The sequence below is a fragment of the Papaver somniferum genome, chromosome 8 (assembly GCF_003573695.1).
Source record: "Papaver somniferum cultivar HN1 chromosome 8, ASM357369v1, whole genome shotgun sequence".
NCBI classification, from domain to species: Eukaryota; Viridiplantae; Streptophyta; class Magnoliopsida; order Ranunculales; family Papaveraceae; genus Papaver; species Papaver somniferum.
This window is the reverse complement of record NC_039365.1, coordinates 96752900-96759799: the sequence shown is the minus strand read 5'-3', so window position 1 is coordinate 96759799 and position 6900 is coordinate 96752900.

Here is a 6900-nt window from a genome sequence, read left to right as displayed (position 1 = left end):
GGAGAAACTATAAAGCGATGCCGATCTCACGCAACTAATCAATCGAGTCTATCAAAGCTGAACCGATTCTAGTTGGATCCCAACCGATCAAGGTTTGTGCACTAAATCCATAAGATACGAAAACTAATTAATATTCTTTTTCGTCTTGAAATCTTCTATTGCCTTCAATAACCTGCACAACACTTGAAACCTCTTGTGTCAATCACGCACAGAACGGAGTCAGTTAACAATGGATTATCACAAGATGTCTTTAGATCCGAAAATGGTTCTAAAGATCCCGTCATATCTAGTTTGAGTGAGCCTTATATCAGAAGAAAAGGTTCTCAAGGATATACAAACTAGGTGCAATCAAAGTTTCAACAACCGTTAGTCAATCAAATCAATAATCGAAAACTAATAACACTGCAATTATCTAGTTTCCTACCAACGGTACTCGTAGAGATTCTTGATCCCACAAAAGTCTTTAAACGAGTGGCCGTAAGAGATTCACCTAATTAGGGTACTTTCCTCTCCAGATATACGGCTCCACCAGAAATAACAAGAAATGAAGTTTGCCTGGCTTTTAGAATAGTTTGCAAGAAATGCAAACTCAAGTATTTATACACAAGGTTGTTTGGGTAATAAGGAAATTCCAAAACCGAAAATATTCTCAAGATATTATCATTAAAGTACATAATTTTGGTTTACCTATTTCCACTTAAATTCTAAACCATATTTTCCAAAAACTCTCATAGAAAACTTATATTACTAGTCTAGCACATTAACTAAAAATATTTTCCAGAGGATATGCTTTAATTGCTGGTAATTAAAACATATATGATGAAAATCATAATTAAATAATTTTCACTTTTTCGTACCAGGGATCACCTTGAATATCTAGGAATATCTCTGAACAATAAAGGATAATAGTTATGTACATGTTCAAATATGTCGACATCTGGAAGCTTCTCATCTTGACAAACCCAAAACTTTAATTCACACACATCATGAATAAATATGTGAACCATGATATTGGTTTTGTACATGGAACCGATTAAACCATCACTCCAAAGATATGTTTTGACCGGTTATGACATGATTCCCAATATAGGTTGTAATCCGTTACACTTTGCTCCACAAAGTAGCTTGTCACCGGTTACACCTTGCTTCCCGAGTTAGCTTGTGATCGATTACAACTAACTTCTCAATTCATCTTGTGACCGGTTATACCTTGGTTCCCAAAGTAACTTGTGACCGGTTACAACTTGCATTCCTATATAGCCTGTGATCGGTTACATCTTGATTTTCAATGTAGCTCATGACCGATTTCAACTAATTATATTATATAGGCTATGACCGGTTATACCATAAATCTCAACAAGTTAAGATAGATTCCAACTTGTCATCTTATATTGGTCATTCAAAAGAAATTCAATAAAGAACCTGACCAATCATGATTTCCCTTCGATTATGAAACAAGTTTATATATGTACTTCCTTTAAAAACTTTTTATAAAACATTGTTTTCTAGGGTGAAATCATTCCTATATAATGCACACATAATCAAATAATTATATACAATAGATTATGTCGATGTCGTCTTTACGAGGTTCCAAAAGATAAGCGTTTATACTTCGTAATATGTTTCCTTGACACTTTGATCATTCTATTATGACCAAGTCACGTCACTAGAGTATTATATTCAACATATACAGCTTCGCATGTTATGTTTTCAATACAACACGACTTGTAAGATACGTTAGGAATGGAAACAAGATCAAGTCATTATCACTAACCTCAAGTGGAAGGATGATGTCGTCGTTGTAGTTGTTACTTCTTCACATTATTCCGGTCTTTAGAGTAATACTTGTACGTCTCAACATTCCTAGACTTTCTAGTCGAACCTAAATGAAGTTAACTCTGGTATTTAATCAAGCGACTCTAGATGAGTTTTGGTACTAAAATATGACAACCAAACTTGACATACCAATGCTTGGTGAGTTTGATAGAGCTATGATGTAACACCCTCCTTACCAAACTGTCTTGGAGCATGTTAGACCCGCCAATGCCTTATGGGCTTCTATTTTAAAGTGAAAATACTTAACGAATTCTGACCTTCTGAATTTATCTTGAATAAACATGGTAGTTGAGTATGGAGAGAAATTTGTGATGGTATTGATATTGTTAAGAGGGTATATTGTTGAGAGGTTGGAGATAGGAAGAATATCTCTATTTGTAAAGACAAAGGCAGCCATCTCTAGATAGTGCTCCTGGGTCAAAATTTGTATAGAGTTGGTCTGCCAAGTTATTGACCGTGACTCCAAGTCCTGGAATCTTAATACCCTTTAAGTCATGTTTGATAGTCAGATTATATAAGTTGTAGGAAATTTAGAATTCCTTATTTTGGTAAAGATAGGTTGAGATGGAAACCTGCTAATGATGGTGATTTCTCTGTTGACCACTCCCATAAACTGGTATTCTCTGTAGAAAAATAAAATGCCAATCAAGATCCATCATTTTATTTGGAAATTTAATTATAAATATTTACATGTTAGAGATAGAATTGCTAAGCATAATTCTTACATTGACACTTCTTGTCCTTTGTGCTCAAATAATGCTAAAACATTACGACACATGTTTCCGGATCGTCAAGTGCCTGCAAAATTCTAAAGAAATGGTAATGAAGAATTCAATGAATACTAAAGTTAACAAAAGAGATCACAGGATTAAAGTGATGATCAGTCACTATTTAAAGACAGTGGAGTGGCAGAGTCCGTACAGACAGGCTGGCTAACACGTTACTACAGCCTGTCATGTTAACAACAGACTTAGGAAATACTAAAAGCACCTATAACTGTCTATAACAGTTTATAACTGTGTTTATTCACTAATATCCCCCCTCAAGGTGAGCTGAGAGGGATACTGACCACTCAGCTTGTGTCGTAGAAAATCAAAACTTTGAGAAGACAAGCCCTTGGTAAAGATATCTGCCACAAGTTCATTAGTTGAAACATATACTATACGGAGAGTCTTGGACTGAATAAGTTCTCGAATAAAATGAAAATCCAAAGCAACATGTTTTATCTTACTATGTAGAACAGGGTTGGAAGCAATAGAGATGGAGCTCTTGTTGTCACATCCGAGAAAGGGAGAAGTTGGTAGAAAAATACCTAAATCCTTTAAGAGCTGACAAACCCATAGAACTTCAGCAACAATGTGTGACAAGGATCGATATTCTGCCTCAGTAGAGCTACGAGCCACAGTTGGCTGCTTCTTGGAAGACCAAGAAATAGGATTCGAGCCAAAAAATACACAATAACCACATGTAGATTTACGATCATCAGGATTACCTTCCCAGTCAGAATCAGAGAAGGAAGATAGAGCTGTCAATCCTTTCTGTAAAACAGTACCATAGTCAGCTGTGAGTTAGAGATATCTCAGTATACGTTTAGCAGCAAACAGATGAACTATTGTAGGTGCACTCATGTGTTGGCAGACTTGGTTAACTGCATAACAGATCTCAGGTCGAGTCCAAGTGACATATTGCAATGCTCCAACAAGAGACCTATAATCACTAGCTTCTGGTTCAGTAAGAGGAGAACCATCAAATTTGCTCATTTTTGTAGCACCAATTGCAGGAGTAAAACAAGGTTTAACATCCAACATGTTGAACCTTTTAAGAAGATCAAGTACATATTTGGCCCGAGAAAGATGCATAGTATTAGAGTTTCTCTTGACTTCAATACCCAGGAAATAATGAATAGCTCCCAGATATTTAACAGGAAAGGAAAGACTGAGACTTTGAATAACTTCATTGCAAAAACTGAAGAAGACCCAGTTATAATAATGGCATCCACATAAACTAGCACAATGGAAAGGTGAGAACCAAACTGATGAATGAAGAGAGAAGTATCAGCTTGTGATGTGTGAAAACCAAGAGCCAAAATAGCATCCATTAACTTCTCATACCATGCCCTTGGAGATTGTTTAAGCTCATAGATAGACTTATTGAGTTTACAAACATGGTTTGGTCTTAAAGGATCCACAAAGCCTGGAGGTTGAGCCATATAAACATCTTCTTGTACATCCCCATGTAAAAAAGCATTACTCACATCTAGTTGATTTACCAACCAATCATTATGAACTGCAAGATAAATAATCAATCTAATAGTGGTTGGTTTAGCAACTGGGCTAAATGTTTCATCATAGTCAATTCCTTCATGTTGATTATAGCCTTTGGAAACCAACCTTGCTTTATGTTTGTTGATAGAACCATCATGATTATATTTCAACTTAAAAACCCACTTGCAACCTATGATATTTCGGCCTGGAGATGGAAGAACATAACTCCAAGTATCAGCATCTTTGAGAGCTGTATTTTCATTGTGCATGGCATTCAACCACTTAGGATGTTTACAAGCCTGAGTATAAGAGGTAGGAACTGAAGGAGTAACATGTATCATGAAAGCAGTTGAAATAGGACGTTTAGTAGTGAAAAAGGTTTTGGGTTTGAGATGACCAGTCTTACCCCTAGTGATCATTTTATGAGTATTGATTGTGAGAGTTGAAGGAGCAGCATGTGAACTTGTAACTGTTGGACAATCTGAAGGAGAAGTAATATGCTCAGTAGATGGTGTAGTATCAGAAGTAAAATATTCAGATATTGAAGTACCAGTTGTGTCTGAAATAGCTGAAACAGAAGCAGTCGTATGTGATGGAGTATCAAGTGAAGTAGAAACACTAGCTGGTGAAGACACAACTGAAATAAAATGAACAGTATCATCATGAAATAAATGACAAGTAGTAGTTGTGTTAGATACTTTAAAAAGTTTACAGGAAAGAGCTGGAAAGTGATTTTCATCAAAAGTAACATGTCTGGAAATGTAAACTCTTCTTGAATAAGGCTCAAAGCATCTATACCCTTTTTGAGAATCAACATAGCCTAAGAAGATGCACAAGTTACTTCTAGGTTGAAGTTTGTTATCAGTATATGGCTTGAGCCATGGATAGCATGCACATCCAAAAACCTTGAGAGAGTGATAATTTGGTGATGACCCATACAGTTTTTCATAAGGAGATATAAAAGAAAGGGAAGCTTTTGGTAACCTGTTGGTCAAGTAGTTTGCTGTCTTGAAAGCACCAAACCAAAAAGAATCATCTAAGTTAGCTTGAATGAGTAATGTTCTGTCAACTCCCACTAAATGTTTGTGTTTAGATTTAACTACTCCATTCTGCTCAGGAGTATAGGGACAAGTATATTGATGAAGAATACCAGTTGAGGATAATAAGGAACTTAATTCTGAGTTTATGAATTGTCCACCTCCATCTGATCTAATGATTTTGATTTTAAGATCAAAAAAGTACTCAACTTGTAACTTGAAGTCAGCAAAAGTATGTGCAAAATCTGATTTTCTCATTGATGGAAAATCCAACAGTGCTTGATATAGTCATCTATGATATTGCAATAGTAATTGAATCCACTATTTGACATTACAGGACTTGGTCCCCAAAGGTATATATGTAAAAGTTGAAGTGGTTGCACTGACATAGAAGTAGATATAGAGAAAGGAAACTTATGAGATCTACCTAGATGACAATAGCTACACATAACATATTGAGCACAAGTAATACCCAATTTATGACTTATTCTTTGAATGGAATGAAAAGAGGGATGTCCTAAACACATGTGAAGTAACAAACTGGATGAAAAAGCTTTAGTTGAAGCAGTAACTGAATAGGCTGAAGCAGCAGGACAAGATGAAGTACCAACATATGCAGATGCAGAACTTGTAGCTTTAGAAAATAGAGGCATTGGATATAGTCCACCTTTACTCAGTCCTTGGAAAATTTTCTTACCAGAGTGAATATCCTTCACATAAAAATTGTTTCCCTCAAATGTCATGCTACAATGGTTATCAGTAGTAAATTTATGCACAGATAATAACTTGTGAGAAGCAGAAGGAACTTGAAGAGTACTAGGCAATGTCATAGGTTTAGATAGTAAAAATTTGGTACTATTACCAATATTAGAGATTTTCATACCTTTTCCATTAGCAGTAAAAATATGTTCGTTACCATTATGTGACTGAAAATCTGTAATATCTGAAGCTTCAGAAGTAATATGATTTGTTGCTCCGGAATCTGCATACCATGGATTTTTACCTAGAATATCTGCAGTATCCATCATGGCATGGAGATTTTGTGGAATAGGTCGACCCTGATAAGAGAAATTCATCCTTTGATTACACTCGATTGTAGAATGTCCGGCTTTGAAGCAGATTTGAAAAATGATAGGTTTCTGATATCTTGATGAAGTAGATCCATGAAAAGAAGTAGAAGGAGCATTCTTCATAGGAAAAGAAGAAGCAGGTGAAGTAACCGGTGATTGAAACTGCATTGGAGATGCAGATCTGGGTGGAGGTCTTGAAGGATAATAGGAATTTGGTGGAGGATACCTAAAAGAGGAGTTGTTGAAAGATCTTTGTGGTCTAAAAGCAGCAAAGACTTTGGATTCATCAGGATGAACAAAGGATTTGGATCTTTCTTGAAGAACAATTTCTTCACTAATTAAAAGATTGTGTAATTCTACAATAGTAACAGGTGGATTGCGTACTCGGATTGAAGTGGAGAAGGAATCGAAAGTAGAATTCAATCCATTGAGAATACAAACAAGAATTTCACTATTGCTAACTACAGATCCAGCAGCAGAAAGTGAATCGGTTAATTTCTTGATTTCACTCAAGAAATTGATAACAAGAGAGTTACCTTGCTTGATAGTTGAGAGTTTAGTGCGCAATTGAATTATGTGATTAGCAGAGGACGCAACAAACATTCCTTCAATAGATTTCCAAAGACCAAAAGATGTTGTTGGACCTGCAACATAAGGGAGATCACTCTATGAAATAGTTGATTGGATCCAGAG